Source organism: Elephas maximus, chromosome 17 (assembly GCF_024166365.1).
Source record: "Elephas maximus indicus isolate mEleMax1 chromosome 17, mEleMax1 primary haplotype, whole genome shotgun sequence".
Classification (NCBI taxonomy): Eukaryota; Metazoa; Chordata; class Mammalia; order Proboscidea; family Elephantidae; genus Elephas; species Elephas maximus.
This window is the reverse complement of record NC_064835.1, coordinates 27,847,585-27,867,405: the sequence shown is the minus strand read 5'-3', so window position 1 is coordinate 27,867,405 and position 19,821 is coordinate 27,847,585. Positions and strand designations below refer to the sequence as shown.

Below are 19,821 nucleotides of genomic sequence, written 5' to 3'. Positions count from 1 at the left end.
CTTGATTCCTTTAACTTATTGTTAAAAACATCTGGGAAGGATAACCCTTTAAGTCTTGGCAGTCATTGACACCTCAGTAAGAATAAGTTTGTTAGTCCCTTTCCCTGGAGTAAATTTTGATAGGTATGGGATGACACTGTAAAAATAATAACTACCATTTATTGAGCCCTCACTACGCACCAGGTATCCTGCTAAGTTTCTTATGCAGATAACCTTGTTTCCTTCTCTCAACAGCCATATGGATGTGGGTGTTATGATTACCCCCATTCCTGGGTGAGAAAACTGAGGCTTAGAGGGGTGGAGAAAGTTTCCAAATGTTACCTACTGTCTGATTTCCAGAGTCCAAACATTTAACCTAGAAGTTTAAGGTGAAGGTAGGAAATACCCGAGGAGGAATGAGACTCCCTAGAAATTAGGGGAAAAGTACCAAAAAGGCAAGGCTGGTCAGGAAAACACGCTGCCAACTCTGAGTCAGGCCATGCAATGTAGGCTGCCCTTGATTTCATATGCCCCAAATTTCAAAGCAGTGTATACTGACACCCTAAATGTCTTCTGTGTCCCAAATCTGGGCTTCTGTACATCAGGTAGTGAGCACACAGCTTGTGTGGGGCTGCTCCAACAGCAAGAGTTCATCTCTGCTGGTCCCGTCACCTTTCTCTGCACAGCAGCATGTGTACAAAATCATCTAAATATTTTATTGCAGTTTGCTCTTATTATTTTATAAAAATGGGTAGAAGATGGAAAAATGAAAGTGCTGATACCAGCGATAAGAAGTCGAGGTCTCATAAACATAATACAACTGAAACAAAGATGGAAAACATCAAGCGTGCTGAAAGCGGTAGATCTTGAGTCTCAATCGTAGACTCACTGGGCTGTGCGTTCAATTATGAAGGGAAAGAACAAAATTAAAGAACAAATACAAAATGACGGAAATACATATTTGAAGATTGCATCTGAAAGTCAATGTATAATTGGAAATTTGATCAGGTGAGTTCACTGTCTGGAAGCAGGACTCCAGGAACACAGACAGTGTGCAAACTGGGACTGTCCATGCCAGCCCCCCATTCAGCAGTGCTGGCAGCAGGGCTCAGACTCATGTGTGACTAAGATTCCAACAGTGTCTGCTTGTCAGCCTGAGCCCAGAGCTCTGCTGGGTCCAGGTGGGATGGGGTGGAAGGGAACATTCAGTAAGTCTTCTCCTGTCACTGCCTCGCTTGACCTTCTTGTCCCACCCCACCCACGGTTTCCCAGGGATCACTCACAGCTGCAGAGAAGTCCCTGTTCTGGAGGGAAACACGTCCATGACTCACAGACTGAGAAGTACCTGATGCTACCTTTGGAAAGCCTGTCCAGTTGAGAAGGTATTCATTTTTCCAAAGTAAAAACCAATAAACCAGCTGTTGTTGAGTCGATTTTGACCCATGGTGACCCCACCTATTGCATAGTAGAATCGTGTTCCACAGGGTTTTCAAGGCTGTGACCTTTTGGAAGTACATCACCAGGCCTTTCTTCCACGGTGTCTCTGGGTAGATTCTAACCACCAACCTTTCGGTTAATAGCTGACTGCATAATGGTTTGTACCACCCAGGGCCTAATTTTTCTCAAGTTAGGGGCACCCTGTCCCTAGGGGGTGCCCCACTCTTGTATCTCCCTCAGCACTAGCTTTATCCCCTTGTAGAAGCCCCTTCCTTCTCACCTTCCTCTCAGAGTCTTTTGCTTCCTCTCTCAGCCCAGAGATTTCTGAGGCAGCAGCAGTCTCAGCGGGCCAGCAGTGGGGTGATTCCACACAGCCCCGCAGCAGGCAGCAATTAAACAAAGGGCAGAGGACCAGAGCTGCGCTCCACCTCCCACCAGCTCCCAGCTGTCCGCTGCCAGGCCCCATCCCCTTCAACCTCCAGCCTTGGAAGGGGGTCTGTAGTTCTGGCTTCTAATAGGGAAACACTTAGTCATATGCTGGTCCCTCCAGCTGCACGCAAATACAAAGGAGTGTTTCATATTAGCAGCAGAATCTTTGAATGCTAGAAACTTGCCTGAAATTGTAACTTGAATCAAACCTTCATCCCTCCGTTTGCAATGACAACTCATTTCCTACCACGTGGAAAGACCGAGCTCTGCCTTCAGTAGAAGAATCTTTGTGGGCTTGAAGTTAAGATGGAGCTTCTACTTTCCCATACTTCTCCGGTGAGGCAGACCCCACCTCTCACATCAGGGCAAGGACCAGGGGCTGCAGGAAGAGGAGGAGAAGACGACTTCGCACAGCGGCCTCTGCCTCTCAGGGACCAATTAGGATGCTCTGTCTCAGAACAGAACCATCTGCTGGGATCTGAGTGCTTGTTAATCTGGATCTTCCAGGGCCCAGACTGCCCAGGGAGAAATAGCCTAGCATCGTGACTTCCAGACCCAGAAGTTCCATCCAGAGTCACAGCAGAGCTGGGCAGCCAGGAGCGGTGTCTGCTCCCAGAGCTGCCTCCCAGAGGGTGGTGGGCAGAGGAGTAAATTGGAATCCTCACCCAAGATGGCTCCCCAAGGGCACACGTCTGCCTAAGGCTGGGCAGCTGTCCTGCTATGGCTGATGTGACTTCTCCTTTCAGGCCCGGCCATCTCAGGGCAGAGCCCCTGCCTTGCAGCACTGAGGGGAGCAGTCAGCAGCTGTGTCCTGGAGTTTATAAAAGTAAAAAAAGGATCCTAATGAGGCACTTGCTGTGGTCAGGGATGAGAAGATGTGGGGGAGCAGGGGAGTGGGCACAGGGAGGTGAAGAGGAAGGAAAGCAGAATGAGAATGACTGGGACGGTCAAGAAGAGAGGTCCTCTGGATGGACAGGAGAGGGGGTGCTGACGAGACGGAAGGATCAGAGGGAGGTAAGCCTGTTTTTGTGGATCCACCCGCAGCTGGACCTCAACATCCCTTCACTTCTCAGGAAACTGCTTCTTCCCCAATTCTAGGAGCAGGGGGCCCAAGGCTCTTGAGCAGAGCATCAGAGACTGGCAGAACCAGAGAGAGGGCCCTGGGCAGTCATGAGGTCTGGCTTCTTCTTTATACACACGAGACACTTGTCCAAATCTGTGAAGGAAGTTAGAGTCCAGTCCTAACTAGAACCCAGGTCCCAAATAACAAATCCAATAAACATGTACGTACACATTCTGTGTGTGAGGCACCATGCTGGACCGTGGAACTTCCAGACAGAGAAAAGGGAGATGATTGAGGGGAATAAAGAAAGAATGAAATGAAAAGTTTCCTGAGCTTCTGAAGCAAAACTGATGACTTCAGATTTAAAAGGACTCCAAGGCCTGAAGAAGATTAATGAAGAAAGGAGCAAAAAACTAAACTTTAAGCTGAGATACACAGGGATGAAATGACTGAATACGATTAACAAACAAAGGAGCAAGCAAACTTCTATTCAAGCCTAGACACACAGTGATGAAATTTCAGAATTCTGAAGCTAAAAAAAAAAAAATGGAGAAGAAAGAAAATGAAAACATTCCATAGATTCTCACCACAAGACTGGAAATAAGACAATGGAGCGACATCTTTAAGTTCTAAGAGATAAAGGTTTTGAACCTGGGATCCTGAGTTCAATCAGATTTTTAACCACACGTGCAGACAAAATAAAGTCAGCTTTGGACGTATAAGAACTCAGAGTTTATTACCTACCCATCAATATAAAAAATAACTAGAGATGGTTCTCCCTCCAGCAAAGAAATCCAAGGAAGAGGACAACTTGTACACAGAAAGAGTAACAGCTCAATGTGACCCAATGGAAGGAAGAAAGCTGGAGGGAACATGAGAGACAGGTCATGACACCTGGTGCTCTGAAGATCCTACCACGGTTGCCATGTTGTAATGACAGAGAATTACACTTTCATTTCCATGGTCAAATCACACTATTTCATTCTGTGGTTGACTGATATTTCCATAACCATAGAAGGTTTAAGGCTTTTTAATATATTTCCATCTTAAAATCAACCTATAATCAGAATACAGATGTTACTAAGTTATATAAAAAAAAAAAAACCCAGGATGTAAATGTTCTAAATCCTAACACTGTGAAAACAGCGGTTCAAGCTCATAAAAATCGAGAAGGGAACAATGTGTACTAATTTCCTCAACTTTCATTAACCAGATGCTGTTGAGTCAACTCAGACTCACGGCGACCCCGTGTGTGTCAGAGTAGAACTGTGCTCCATAGGGTTTTCATTGGCTGATTTTTCAGAAGTAAATCGCCAGGCCTTTCTTCCAAGGCACCTCTAGGTGGACTTGAACTGCCAAATATTTGATTAACAGCCAAACACAAAAACCATTTGCACCACCCAGGGACTTTTCAACTTTCATATCCAAAAAACCCACTGCCGTTGAATAGATTCCAACTCATAGCTTTCCTATAGGACAGAGTATAACTGCCCCATACGGTTTCCAAAGAGCAGCTGGTGGATTTGAACTGCTGACCTTTTGGTTAGCAGCCAAGCTCTTAACCACTACACCAGGGCTCCAACTTTCATAGATAAATTAAGAAAGAGAGACACAAGTATATTATTTAACATAATAAATGTTGACCACCAAATAACTATAATCAGAAACTGTTAATTGTGGTTGACTTTGGATTTCAAGGCTTAAGGGTAAAAGAAGGGAGACTTTTTATCTAACATTTTTTACATTTGATTTTCTTCCCCATGTACATATTTTACTCCTAATTCAAAAATTAACTAAAATAAATAAATAATAAATCATGGAACATCTATGCAGTATAACACTATGTTGTTATCAGGTGCCATCAAGTCAGTTCCAACTCATAGTGACCCTATGTACGACAGAACGAAACAGTGCCAGGTCCTGCACCATCCTCATGATCGTTGTTATGCTTGAGCTCATTGCTGCAGCCACTGTGCCAATCTATCTCATTGAAGGTCTTCTTCTTTTTTGCTGACCCTCTACTTTACCAAGCATGATGTCCTCCTCCAGGGACTGGTTCCTCCTGATAATACGTCCAAAGTATGCTTCTAAGGAGGATTCTGGTTGTACCTCTTCCAAGACAGATTTGTTCCTTCTTCTGGCAGTCCATGGTACATTCAATATTATTCGCCAACACCACAATTCAATTTGGTCTTCCTTATTCATCGTCCAGCTTTCGCATGCATACAAGGCGATTGAAAATACCATGGCCTGGGCGAGGCCTACTTTAGTCTTCGAGGTGACATCTTTGCTTTTTAACACTTTAAAAAGGTCTTTTGCAGCAGATTTGTCCAATGCAATGTGTTGTTTGATTTCTTGACTGCTGCTTTCATGGGTGTTGATTATGGATCCAAGTAAAATGAAATCTTTGACAACTTCAATCTTTTCTCCATTTACCATGATGTTGCTTACTTGTCCAGGTGTGAGGATTTTTGTTTTCTTTATGTTGAGGTGTAATCCATACTGAAAGCTGTGGTATTTGATCTTCATCAGTAAGTGCTTCAGGTCCTCTTCACTATCAGCAAGCAAGGTTTTGTCATCTGCATAATGCGGGTTGTTAATGAGTCTTCCTCCAATCCTGATGCCCCATTCTTCTTCATATAGTCCAGCTTCTCAGATTATTTGCTCAGCATACAGATTGAATAGGTATGGTGAAAGGACACAACCCTGACACACACCTTTCCTGACTATAAACCACGCAGTATCCCCTTGTTCTGTCTGAACAACCACCTCTTGATCTATGTACAGGTTCCTCATGAGCACAATTAAGTGTTCTGGAATTCCCATTCTTTGCAATGTTATCCATAATTTGGTATGAGCCACACAGTCGAATGCCTTTACATAGTCAATAAAACACAGGTAAACATCTTTCTGGTAGTCTCTACTTTCAGCCAGTATCCATCTGACAATAATATCCCTCGTTCCACATCCTCTTCTGAATCTGGCTTGAATTTCTGGCAGTTCCCTGTCAATAAATTGCTGCAGCCACTTTTGAATGATCTTCAACAAAATTTTACTTGTATGTGATATTAATTATATTGTTCGATAAATTCCCCATTCGATTGGATCATCTTTCTTGGGAACAGGCACAAATATAGATCTCTCCCAGTCGTTTGGCCAGGAAGCTGTCTTCCGAATTTCTTGGCATAGACGAGTGAGCACCTCCAGTGGTGTATCCAATTGTTGAAACATCTCTATTGATATTTCGTCAATTCCTGGAGCCTTGTTTTTCACCAATGCCTTCAGTGCAGCTTGGACTTCTTCCTTCAGTGCCTTTGGTTCTTGATCATATGCTACCTGCTGAAATGGTTGAACATTGACCAGTTCTTTCTGGTACAGTGACTCTGTGTATTCCTTCTATCTTCTTTTGGTGCTTCCTATGTCGTTTAATACGCATATCATTTAAAAACCACACTATGCAGTGGTTTAAAATAATGGAGCCGATTTATTACACTGATCTGGAAAGCTATCTGTTATATAACCTTAGGTTAAAAAAACAAGTGTTTAGAACAGCATTTAAAACATAATCTCAGTTGGGTTAAAATAGAAACCCCAAACAAGACATAGTCCCTTTCTTCAAGGAGACCCCTGCCTGTAGCTCCCTTTCCATCTTCTCTGCCCTATGCAAAGCAACTTGCCTCTGGAACATCTTCCCTCTGGCAGGTTTTTGTAAGATACAGGCCTGTTTTTGCAGTAGCTAGGAGCTATGTTATATATGCTTTAAGGAACAAATGTAAACTCTTGACTGTATGTGATACACCCAAAGACTGGACAGAATAAAGATGTAAAAGAGATGAAATACCTTATATGTCTCTTCTGTTTCTTGTTAGGCTTTATTGGAAAATTATGAAAGGAGGTTGAATTTTACTCGGTGCTTTTTTGGAATCTATTTTGATGATCCTTTTTTTTTGTTTTTCCCCTTTTGTCAATGTGATTTAATACATTGATAGGTTTTCTAATTTATACTGTCATTGTGTGAGTGAGCCTAGACAAATCAGTTGAGCCAGGCCCAGAAGAAAAACAGCAGAACTAAATAAATGATTATATTGTAAGCCTCCCTCCTGCAAAAAGAAAAGAAAAGAAAAACAAAAACACTTTATACACAAACGCTTGGTGGAGGGAAGCCAAGGATACAGGATGTCAGGACGGAGAGGCACCTCAGAGGGCTCCCAGTCCCCCTTCCTCATCTCACAGATAAGGAACATACCAGAGCCCAGAGAGGGCCAGTGGCCACTAAAAGGTCACACGGGTGAATTAGTGACCAGAAAAGAGAGAACTGGGCTCGTAATGCTAGAGTCAGGAGGAAAGTTGATGAGAAGCTGGGGGCTGGATCAGAAACCTGACGTGAAGACCCTGCAGGGATTCCTATCGGGACGTGTGTGTGTGCGTGTGTGTGTGTGTTTGTGAGAGAGAGAGGGTGTGTGAGCGTGACAGTGTGTGTGTGGCTGAGTGTGTGTGTGTATGTGGGTGTGTATTATGAGAGAGGGGTGGGTACGCGTGTGTGAGTTTGTGACAGTGCTGTGTGGGTGTGTGCGTGTGTGTGGGTGTGAGACAGTGAGTGTGGCTAAGTTTGTGGAGAATGTGTGAGACTGTATGCGTGTGTGCATATGTGTGTGTGTGTGAGTGTATGTGTGTGAGGGTTGTGCATGTTTGTGTGGGTGTGACAGTGTGTGTGTGACTGTGTGTGTGGCTGGGTGTGGGTGTGTGTGTGGGTGAGTGTGTATGTATGAAAGAGAGGATGTGTGACTGTGTGAGAGAGTGTGTAGTGTGTGCTTGCGTGTGAGAGTGTGTGTGTGTGAGTGTATGTGTGAGGGTTGTGCATGTTTGTGTGGGTGTGACAGTGTGTGGCTGGGTGTGTGTGTGGGTGAGTGTGTATGTATGAAAGAGAGGGTGTGTGACTGTGTGAGAGTGTGTGTAGTGTGTGCGTGCATGTAAGAGTGTGTGTGTGAGAGCATGTGTGTGTGTGACTGTGTGTGGCTGAGTGTGGGTGTGACTGTGTGTGTGGGTGACTTGTATGTATGAGAGAGAGGGTGTGGGTGTGTTTGTGAGTGTGAGTGTGTGTGTATGAGAGAGAGAGGGTTGTACCCATTTCGGCGCTGCTCAGAATTCAGATGGCTTAGCTTTGAGGGGGGAGACCTGGAGAAATGAGAACAGGTCATCCTTCCCTAGTGTGCACGGAAGCTGGAAAAGCAGCAGCTGTCATATGGGCAGGGAGGAAGCAGGCTGGGCTACTGGGGAGGGGCTTGGAAAGGGACTGACAATTACTGAGCACTTACAATGTGCCAGACTTTGTGTGAGTGCTTTCTCGTACACTATCTCATTTAATCCTCACAGAAGTCCTGTGAGGTAAGGAGGATTATACTAATTACATAAAGAGAATGTCCATTAGAAAAATTAAGTTACATAACTCGCCCCAAATCCCACAGCCAGCAAATGGCAGAGCTAGCACCTGATCTAGCTGGTTGTCTAGTCCTGTCGAGGATGGTCTGATTCCCAAGTCCCTGCTCTTCACACTACTCAAGGAATCAGAGGGCTTGGATAGGTATGTCAGCTAACTGACAAGACCACCACCTGTCTGTTTGTCATACTGTGGTGGCTTTCATGTTGCTGTGATGCTGAAAGCTATGCCAACAGTATTTCAAATGCCAGCAGGGTCACCCACGGTGAACAAGTTTCAATGCAGCTTCCAGACTAAGACAGACTAGGGAAAAGGGCTTGGAGATCTACTTCCAAAAATGAGCCAATGAAAATCCTAAGGATCACAACAGAATATTGCCTGATACAGTGCTGGAAGATGAGCCCTCTAGGTTGGAAAGCACTCAAAATACAAAGTGGCTGCAACAATGGGCTCGAGCATACCAATGATTATGAAGACGGTGCAGGACCAGGTAATGTTTAATTCAGTTGTACACAAGGTTACCTGAGTTGGAGTACACCCTACGGCAACTAACGACAAATTGGCAAGAGGAGAAATTATTTTCCTGAGCTAAAATACCATTCCTCCCGTTTCCTTCGTGAATCTGCATATGCAATCACCCCCTTTCCCAATCCGTGAATATCTGGGTACACTGGCATGGTCTTAGGGACTAGAATTTGCTTTTGCCCTATAAAAAAAAAAAAATAGGACTTAAAAAATTCCCGCTTTGGAGAATATTCGCAGTCGGGTCTTCTTTTTTCCCAGAGCTCTGAGCACTGGCCCTGCTTCCTGAGGACAAAGACCTGCTGTGGCAGGACTTGGAAGGAGGTGGGCTAGAACTGAGCATGAAAGAGGAGGACAGAAGCTGGCCGTCCAGAATTCTTGGCTTCCAGGTTCTCTGTCCCAGGTCTGTCCCCTACCCACCTCCAAAGCACACTAATTGCTCTTGTCACCCCTCAGATGCTAGCCCAGCCTCCTTCTATGCCTCCCTGGGTACCTTTGCCTCCTCTGAGCTTCTGACTTCAGGGGGCAGCAGGCAGGCCCAAGAGAGTATGTGTGTCAGTTAGGTTTGTCGTTTACACGTGGAGATCATTAACGAGGCTTATTTTTAAATTGTAATTGCGAAATGTAAATGCTCCCCAAACTGGTGTGTAATTGCTACCCATCCACCCCAGCCCTTCCCTCCGGTGCCAGCTTTGCAAGGAGAGAATTAGAAAATAAAAAGGGGGTGGATTATGTAAGCAAAACGATTTAAAAAAAAAAAAAAAGAGTGAGAGAGCTAAGAATTTAAGTGAGACAGCTGGCAGCTTCCCTGATTGCCACGCTTCCAGCATTCGTTGCAAAAATCGTCCTTGCCAATTGCACCCATCCACAGCAACCATGTCAACTGTATCTGGCCCCCAGGACAGACTATACTGTCACTCACTTGTCAAGACTGTTCAGTGGTCAGTGGGTGTGTGTATTCATGTGTCAGGGAGGAGGGGGTGGTATTAGAGCTTGCCTCTCTCCCATTCATGGACATCTTCCATCCTACAGAAAGACACAGCCCACAGCAGGAGGTAGCAGTCACTCAGTCTATTTCCATCCTTAATCTACCCTGCAGGTGATAGCAGGGGCACTTCCATTTTCCCAGGCACAGTCTGGCTTGTTTGGATTCCAGCATCCACAGTCTTGTTATTAGCTGCCATCAAGTCAATTCCGACCCATGGAGATCCGCAGTCTTGGGCTGGAGAGAAATAGGGCTCTCCCAGGTAGCTCAGTTCTATTTCCAGTCCCAGAGAAAGCCACTGGACTTGGGCAACAATACACTTGCCAACTGTTTTGCCAGGAGTCTGTAACCCTTGTCCTTTTTTTCCTTTTTCACTTTCCCCTACCTTCTGCAAGCTCTCACCACAGCCACGGTCTACCGTGGGCTCCTTTCAACTCCACCCTGCACACAGGTCCCAAATGCTATTAACAAGACTGTTAACCTGTCCCCCAAACAGGCATTGACCCTACCCATACTTAGTGCAGTCTTGACCCCCTCTAGATGAGTCTTCCTTCCAGCTTCCACCTCAAGGGTACAGCATGCTCTAGATGCTTCTCACACAGGTGGAAGGGACAGGAGGCAGGACAATCACTGCTAGCCAGTTCTGTCATCTTCTGAAATGTGGTCCTCTTTTGATACTCATGGCTTTACTGTCTACCGGTGTGGAGAGTCAGGCCTGGGAACATTGACCTTGTGTTTCTTTCTCTCTCCCTCGCTCCAGAAAAACCATCTTTAGTCAGCAGTGACTATTGTTAGCTGCCATTGAGTTGACTCTGACTCTTGTCAACTCCGTGTACTACAGAAGGAAACATTGCTTGGTCCTGCGTCATCCTCACTATTGCCAGCATGTTTGAGTCTACTGTTGTGGCTGTTTTGCCGATCTAGCTCACCAAGGGCCTCTCTTGCCCTTGCTGGTCTTTTGCTTCACCAAACGTGATGTTCTCCTCCAGCAACGTTGTCTGGTCCTGTGTCATCCTCATGATCATCAGCATGTTCAAGTCCATCTCAACAAGGGTCCCCCTTGGACTAGCTAGCCCTCTCCTTCACCAAACATGATGTTTTCCTCCAGTAATTGATCTCTCCTGATGATGTGTCCAAAGCAAGTCAGTCTAACAATGTTCTATTGTGTTTCAAAAGGGTTTTCACTGGCTGATTTTTGGAAGTAAATTGCCAGGCCTTTCTTCCTAGTCTGTCTTCATGTGGAAACTTTGCAGAAACCTGTCCACCATGGGTGACTCTGCTGATATTTTAAATACTGATGGCATAGCAACACACAAGCCACTGCAGTAGGACAAACTGACAGATAACAGTGATGGCAATAATTGTTGTTGTTGTTAGTTGTCCCCTGACTCATGAAAACCCCGTGCACAACAGAACAAAATACTGCCAGGTCCTGTGCCATCCCCATGACCAGTTGTGTATCAGACTGTTGGGATCCATAGAGTTTTCATTGGCGGGTTTTTGGAAGTAGATCACCAGGCCTGTCTTCCTAGTACATCTTACTCTAGAATTGCCCCCAAAATAAAGGCTGATGAACTCTAAGGTCATGGTGGCCCTAGGATATAGGGAGACTTATTAAATCCTGGGCAGGGCCCTTGGAGTTACAAGCCCAACCTCATCGTAACAGATCCAGCCCTTATCGCGGCACACTGGAAAGAAAATAGGTTGTTTTGGATAACTGGATTGAAAATCCCTGCCTATACTGAGACTGTGAGATTAGGAAGTTATTAAATTAAGGGGATTAAAAACAAAACCTATCCGATAAGAAGATTAAATGAGATTCTCTATTCAAAATGCCTAATAAATTCTAAAGAACTATTTCTCAAAGTTCATCAGAAACACGTGGGATACAGTTTCCCCAATGTTCATCAAAAACACTTGGGGTGCAGATTCCTGGGTCTTACCCTGGACCCACCCCTCTAGCTGTGGGGTCCAGGAACTGAGTTTGAAATGATCACCTGCAGGTGATTCTTAGGTGATAATGCTTATTCTAGAGTCCCTGAGTGGAGCCAACAATTAAGTGCTCAACTACTAGCCAAAAAGTTGGTGGTTTGAACTCACCCAGAGGTGTTTCAGAAAACAGACCTGGCCATCTGCTCCTGAAAGGTCACAGCCTTGAAAATCCTGTGGAGCCAGTTCTACTCTGCATGCATGGGGTCACCATGAGTCAGAATCCACTTGATGGCAACTTACAACAACACAAACAAGGTTTGCTCCAGAGGGTGGTACAAATGTCATCATTTTTCACAAATATAAACAATGCCCCAACCATCTATACCAACAGAAATTTATTGCTTACAGAATACATAGAAGAAAAAGAGAAGTCTACATGCATAAGGCATGACCCTTGTTCTCAAGAAGAGGAAGTAAAACAAAGACATGAAAAAGGTAATACACCGTTTTGCTCTCTAAGGCTGTACGTGCTAAGTGTCAGCTAACATGATGAGCTGATTCTTGTGGCTTTCAGGAGAAAACAGAATCTACCTTGGGACTTGACTGTGTGTTGAAGGAGGGAAAACCATTTCTTACTGTTTAGGTGATCCTGGCAGCCTCTGAGACAGTCCTCGGGAGACTTCCTCCCTTCTTCTCACTCCCAGCTGGGCCAGAAAACCAGTCAGCCAGAGCCCAAGTTCCTGTAAAAAAAAAAAAGGGCAGACCAGGTCTCAGCGGGGAAGGTTAGAGGTGTAGTGGTGACCAGAGAACAAGGGGCTCCCGCTCCGTTCACCACCGCCCCTCCTTCACCCCTCTCCTCCGGCCCAGGCTTGCTCTGACGGAGAAATTTCATTTCCTTCACAGATGTCTCTACCATATTTACCCATCAGCTCTGTCTCCTTGGAGTGGCTGCTTAGGCCTGCCAGGCCATTTTAGAGCCCACCCCTTGCCACCAATGAAGAACCAGGCTTCCTGCCACCAGGCTTACACGCTGCCTTCTCCCTGAAGTGTGGGCGTGTTTCTGTGGCGTGATTTCTGGGCATCGGGAAGGCCAAAGCTGATACCTTATTTCAAGAGGAAGGGGTGGCAGTTGCAGCTTTTTCAGTTATGCAGATGAGTTACAGATCCTTCCTGGGATCTGCAGGTTTTGTCTGGGGGCTGGACAGACAGTGATGGGGTGGGGCCAGGTGGCCGAGGGGCAGGAGGAAGAGTCTAGAGGGAATGGACCAAGAGCAGAAATTAGCAGTAAACCTAAGGCCTAAAGGTGGCTTTAGCTGTATAACTTTTTTTTTTTTTTTTTTTAAAGTAAATGGATAAACTTCATCCATATTTGAAGCAGATCAAGGTGCCTGGAAATTGAGGTTGAGTGGTCATCTTGTCATAGGCCTGGCCTGACACTACCTAAACAGACATTAATTTTTCCTGGTGCATCGAGTTGCTAATTTGACCAGGGTCAAATAACTACCCCAAGTAGGCTGTGCTCGGAGCCTGGGTGGCAGGGCTACTCCAGCGCCCTGGCTCCATTTTCAGGGCGACATTGGGGCGATCCTCTAGCCAAGAGCCCCAGCCCTACGCCAGAAGGCAATGCATCTTTAACATCAACAGTTCCTTCCTAGTTAACACCATCTTATTCTCCCTGCAAAAACACATTCACACCTCAGTAAAGAGTGTAATTAACTAGTGACATGACAACAGGGGGAGCTGAACAGTGGTCCAGGCTGGAAGCTGCAGCAGGGGCATGGAGGTTTAGACATTTGCCTGAACACAAAGACTTTCCGGCCTCCTTTCCAGGGTGTGCGTATGCGTGTGTGTGTCGGGGGGGGGGGGGGCGGTGCGAGCGCGTGCTGCTGTAGGTGAGGATGGCAGAGACAGCATCCGGGATCCTAAGGGAGGTATGAATTCCCAGTAGCAGAAACCGGGAAGCCGAGCGTGTTAGGAGGATGGATGGGCTGAGCTGAGTGAGGCTCCAAGTGTAGGCAGACTAGTTAATGAATTTTTATCAACAAAAGCTCTCTGGATCGAAACAAACCCCACCCCCAGCCCCCCAAACCCGTATCCAGGGAGGAGAGACCGAGGAGATAAAGGACATGGAGACACTTATAAAGCAGCAGGCATCTCAGGTCCTGGGGCCCTTGCCTGCCCTGGGGTAGCCACAGGGAGGAGACCAAGAGATCAGGACCAACTGAGAGAGAGGATTCCGATTTTCTCCTCCGCCTACCTCGCCCCAATCTGCTCCTCCTCCAAATGACTCTCCGAATTCTGTGAATGACCCCCAGTTCTCTGGCTGCCTAGGAGCAAATCTAGAGATAGGTTTGATCCCTCCCTCTGCTGAGCCCCACCTCATTTTCACATGGCTCTCACTTCCCATCCCTTCCTACTCAGTGACACAAATCTAGAGAGGGCCCAGCTCTGTGGTCATGCCTGCCAGAACCCTCCTCCCTGCCAGCCCCTCCAGCATGTCTGCACACTGCAGCTTCCAGACTGAGCTTCCAGAGAGGCAGACGCCTGCATGCTGCACCCATCAAGAACCAGTTCTATGCCCTGGGAATGCAGCAATGAGCATCTCCCCACCCTCGATGGGCTTACAGTTGTGTTAGCACCCGCCAGCATGGTCACGGACACCCCACTGTCCCCAGAATAAACTCCTTATGCTTAGAAGGCACTCAACAAGTATTTGCTCGTTGCATTATACCAAGTACGGCATTCGAGGTGCCTGCCCTCTGGCCCCTAAGTGCCTTTCTAGGCTCATCTACACTTCTCCCTCAAGCTCTCTACCCAATGTCCACACACAGCCACTTTCCATTCTCCAAAACTGGTCCACAGTTTCCCACTTCTCACGCTGCCCCAAGTCTGTATTGCTACGTGACAAAACCCTAACCAGTCTTCAATGTTCAGATCAAATGCCGCTACCTCCACAGCCGGATGTAATTTCTACCTCCTCTGTACGTCCAAGTAATATGCTGTTTATAATGCCCTGAAAGTTCTTCTCACATCCTGCCTTATGCTTTAGCTGTCTTCTTACACATCTTTCATCTCTCTTTCCAAATTGTAAGCTCCTCATGGGTAGAGACCCTGTTTTATAATTTGCATTATATGTTTGGAGTAGTAAATGCTCAACAAATGTTGGGCTCCCTGAAGGAGAAGACAAAAATGATGTGCCCTGAGTTGTTCAGAAGTAATTTCATGTGCAGTATATTCTTTAACCCTCAAAACAAACTTTAGAGATAAGTATTTTATTCAATAACTTATTTGATTATCTTTCTAATATAATGTATGCTTATCATAGAAAGTATAGATAAGAAGAAGAGGGAAATTTAAGTTAGTTGTAATTCTACAATGGAGCCCTGGGTGGTTCAAACAGTTAAAATGCTTGGCTGCTAACCAAAAGGTTGGTAGTTCAAACCCACCCAGAGTCATCTTGGAAGAAGGACCTTGGGATCTACTTCTGAAAAATCAGCCACTGAAAACCCTGTGGAGCCTAGTTCTACTCTGACGCACATGGGGTCGCCATGAGTCAGGGTTGCCCTGAGTCGGGGCCGCCATGAGTTGGAATCAACTCCATGGCAATTGGTTATTGGTTAGTCCTGCAATACAAAGATAACCGCGGTTAGTATTTGCAGCAAAACTCTTCTTTCTTAAAAAAGCATCATACTGTATATACTGTTCTATAACTGGCCTTTTTCATTTAATATGTCATAAATGCTTGCATGAAAGGGAAATATACATTAAAATTTTATTGCCTATATGATATCCTATTTATGACTTATTATAGCTAGCCAAATTTCTCTCATTTGTTGTTTAGATTATTTCTAGCCGTTATCAACAAATAATGTACATTCTCGTAGCTGAATTTTGCTCCAGCCTTGATCATTTTCTCAGGATAAATTTCTAGATGTGGAACTGCCAAGTCTGAGGGTATGTTCATTTGAAAGAGTTTTTATGGCATTACCAAATGGTTCTGCAAGGTCACAACCATTGACATCCTATCAGCAGTGTAGATGTCTGTCTCCTTGCCAGGTAGTTGTTTCCATTTTATATATGTGGATAGTGAGGTCTAGGAAAGTCAAGCAAACAAGCCTAAGAACTTAGCCAGCAAGTGGTGTGTCTTCTGACTCAATTTGCTCTTCAAAACTCTTTGTTCCTCTTAGCTCTTGTATTTCTTCCCAATCTTAGTTTATCACTTTGAGTGTTGTTGTTACCTGTCATCAAATGGACACCTGACTTATGGCAACCCCATGTACAATGACAGCAAATGCTGCCTGCTCCTTCTCCATCCCAATGATTGGTTGAGAATTGACTGTTGTGATCCATAGGGCTTTCATTGGCTGATTTTCGGAAGTAGATAGACAGGTCTTTCTTCCTAGTCTGCCTTAGTTTGGAAGTTCTGTTGAAACGTGTTCAGCATCATAGCCACACACAAGCCCGGCAGATGGGTGGTGGCTATGCATGAAGTCCATTGGCTGGGAATTGAACCCATTATTCCTACATAAAAAAACCAACCAAACCCAGTGCCATCGAGTCAATTCTGACTCATAGTTACCCTACAGGACTGAGTAGAACTGCCCCATAGAGTTTCCAAGGAGGGTCTGGCGGATTCGAACTGCCGACCTTTTGGTTCACAGCCGTAGCATTTAACCACTACGCCACCAGGGTTTCCGAGTCCTACCATAGAAGGTGAGAACTCTACCACTGAACCACCAATGGTCTCATGTTTGGAGTAGTAAATGCTCAACAAAATGTTGGGCTCCCTGAAGGAGAAGACAAAAATGATGTGCCCTGAGTTGTTCAGAAGAAAAGGAGGAGCTTAGATGATGTCAGCCCCACACCCCACCTCATTTTCCAGGTGTCTGAGGTCAACTTGGCAGATTAGAGATCTGTTCTTGGGTAGCTTTGCTCTTCTGGGCAGGTGTAAATTGCTTCCATTTAGCCTCCATGTGTTAAGATCTACCATGTGCTGGGGCCAGGGGATACAGGATGAAACACACACACACACACACACACACACACACACGCACACACACACACACACACACAGGGCCTCCCTGCCTCCTGGGTGTTCACAGTCTACTGGGAAAGCTAGATGGTAAGGAAATAGTTGTAATATGTGATGTGTGTGATGCTGCCTCAGGTGGATGGCCTCACCACCCCTTCCTCTACCTCTTCCCTCTTCTGCCCACACCCCCAGAGGCAGGCCTTGTCTGGGTCTAGCTTTGCCTGCCTGGTGTGTCCTTAACCTCTGCCTCTAGTCACGTCCTTCCTGGCACTGGGGGGCCGGAGCTCCCTCCCGGTGTCCTATGGTAGCCCCATGCTTTTTGCATTTCTGCTCTATCTGTACCTCTGCCTACCACTAGCCCGAGACTGCATCAGGAAAGCAGAGCTCCTCCGAAAGGAATCATGCCACTATTAGGAAGAGAAGCAAGTCCTACCCCCGACTCAGAAATTAATCAAATGCACATTGGAGATAGGAAGGGAGATCAGAGGTGACCCTGGTATGCCATTGTGCAGAGCGCTGCTCCAGGGCTACAATCTACACAGATTTCTCCCTTCCAGAGCTAACAACCTACCTGGTTCCACTTGTTTTTCAACAGCCTGGAGAATGCTTCAAGGCAGAAATACAGCCTGTAATCTCCTTTCTGTCACTGCCAGCTATTCCTCTGAGCATAAGAAGGGCAGCTTGCATGACAGAAAGCACTGAGAAGAATGAAAGACAGTCTGGGGATGGCAGGGGAAGGAGACTGCCGTTGGGCCACAGCCGTCCTCACACACCCCTCCACACTCACACCTCCCTTGCCCTGGAGGAAGGGGGCCTGGTCCCACCTTTTTAGATCTTGGGAATAGAGACCTCACCACTATCCTTTTTGTTACCACGCAAAGTTCTTCCCCTTTAAGAGGCTAAAGTACTGGCTGCAACACTACCGCCCTGATCCCAAGCTTGAGCTCAGGGTCCCAGACTGCCCAATTAACAGGCAGCCTGACGGGCAGGGCAGGGCCATGAAGGCAGAAAGACAGAGAGAGAGATGGATAGGAAGACACGGGTCCTGTGCAACCTGATGGCCCAGAGGTTTCGGGAGAGAAGGAAAGAAGCAAGGGCTTCAGCTTGGAGATACAGTCCCTCTCTGACCCCACAGTCTTCCCAAGAAATGGAACAGCCCTACCCTCCATTCTTAGATCAACCCTTCCCAGCCCATCCAAGTTCATTTTACCAGGGCACCTCCTCTGACTGGGAAGGGTAAGCTTCCCAGAGAACACCTTTGCCTGTTGTGCCAGGAGGGCAACTGGTGCTTTTTCAGATGAGAACGGTGGTGAAGGCCTGAGCATCTGAAGTCTGACCAAAGGCCCAGATCAATGACCTGTCCTCTGTCCACTTTGGGGAAGTTACCCCATCCTGGTAACTATCACAGAAGCAAAAAAACCCACCAAGGTCTTTGTCCAGATTGGCCTAAGAGCCTTGAAAGAGTCTGTTCTCACACTGGAGCCCAGCCAAGGGCCTCTTTTTCTATAAGTGCAATGATGGAAGTGAGGTTTGCCTACAAGGACCCTAAAGCATTTTCCCAATAGTGGACAGTGTGGCAGCAGCCTGTAGGCTCCTCCAACCTCCCTGCTGGGGAGGGAGCTAAGAAACAATGGCAGCCAGTACCAGCTCTGCCACAAGTTTACTCTGTGAGTTTGGACAAAATCCTTCACCTCGTTGACTTCTGTTACATCATCATTTTCATCAATCTTCCTCTGTCATTTGTAAACAAGAGGCTAGACCAAATTGTGTCTCAGGTCCCTTCCAGCCATGACATTCTCTGATTCCATTCTCTGACTACTCTTGATCAGCTATTGAACTCAATTGTCATTCCAGGGAAAGCCTCAAATTTCACCAGAGCAATGGAGACCAGGTTCTAATCCTCTAGGAAGACAGGGGCTCCTTGGAAGCTAAAATTATTTACAGACTTCTTTACATTGTTTCTCCCCTGCTTGAAAATCTATAATGGAGATTCAATGAAATACTTGTCAAAATTCCTACAGCCTTTTTTGCAGAAATGGAAAAGCTAATTCTCAAATTTATATGGAATTGCAAAGGATCCTGAACAGCCAAAACAAACTTTAAAAAGAAGTACAAAGTAGAACTCACGCTCTCCGATTTCAAAATGTACTGTAAACCTACAGTAAATAAAACAGTCTGCTACTGGTATAAAGATAGACGTATAGACCAGTGGAATATAATTGAGAGTCCAGAAATAAACCCATATACCTATGGTCAACCAATTTTTTACAAGGGTGACAAATCCATTCTGTGGATAAGAAAAGTCTCTGCAATAAATAGTGCTGGGATAATTGGATCTCCACTTGCAAAAGAATGAAGTTAGACCCCTGACTCATACCACATATGAAAATTAATTCAAAATGGATAAATGAACTAAATATAAGAACTAAAACCATAAAACTCCTAGAAGACAATATAGGAGTAATGCTTTGAGATCTAACTTTTGACAATGGATTCTTTTTTTTTTTTTAATTCCTGCAGCAACTCTGTGAGGTAGGCATTTTTATTGTCATTTTATAAACAAGAAAACAGGCACAGAGTGATTAACAACTTGGCCAACCTAAGTAAGCGGCAAAAATGGGATTAGAACTCAGGCAGCCTGGCTCCAAGTCTGTGCTCTTAACCACTCAGCTGTTCTGCCTCTTTAACAATGGATTCTTAAATATGACATTAAAAGCTTGAGTAACAAAAGACAAAATAAACTGGACTGTATCAAAAATAAAAACCTTTGTGCAGCAAAGGACTTTATCAAGAAAGTAAAGAGACAACCCACAGAAGGGGAGAAATATGTGGGGAACCATGTATCTGATAAAGGTTTAATATCCAGAATATATAAAGAACTCCTACAAGTCAACAACAAAAAGACAAACAACCCAATCAAAAAATGGGCAAAGAACTTGATTAGACATTTCTCCAAAGAAGATAAATGAATGGCCAATAACCAAAAGATGCTCAACATGATGAGT

At 45.5% G+C, this 19,821-nt stretch overlaps 1 protein-coding gene across 3 annotated transcripts in view; it reads right to left on the bottom strand.

Annotated features, from left to right (window-relative positions):
- Positions 1-19,821, bottom strand: part of PKNOX2 (PBX/knotted 1 homeobox 2) — a 354,889-nt gene that overhangs the window by 108,809 nt on the left and 226,259 nt on the right. For 2 of the 3 annotated variants that reach the window (XM_049857336.1, XM_049857338.1), the window contains one exon: positions 12,421-12,524. The gene's annotated coding sequence lies outside the window, so the exon portion shown is untranslated. Of the gene's footprint in view, positions 1-12,420; positions 12,525-12,887; positions 13,036-19,821 lie in introns of all 3 variants that reach the window. The other variant, XM_049857337.1, reaches the window with a different exon arrangement.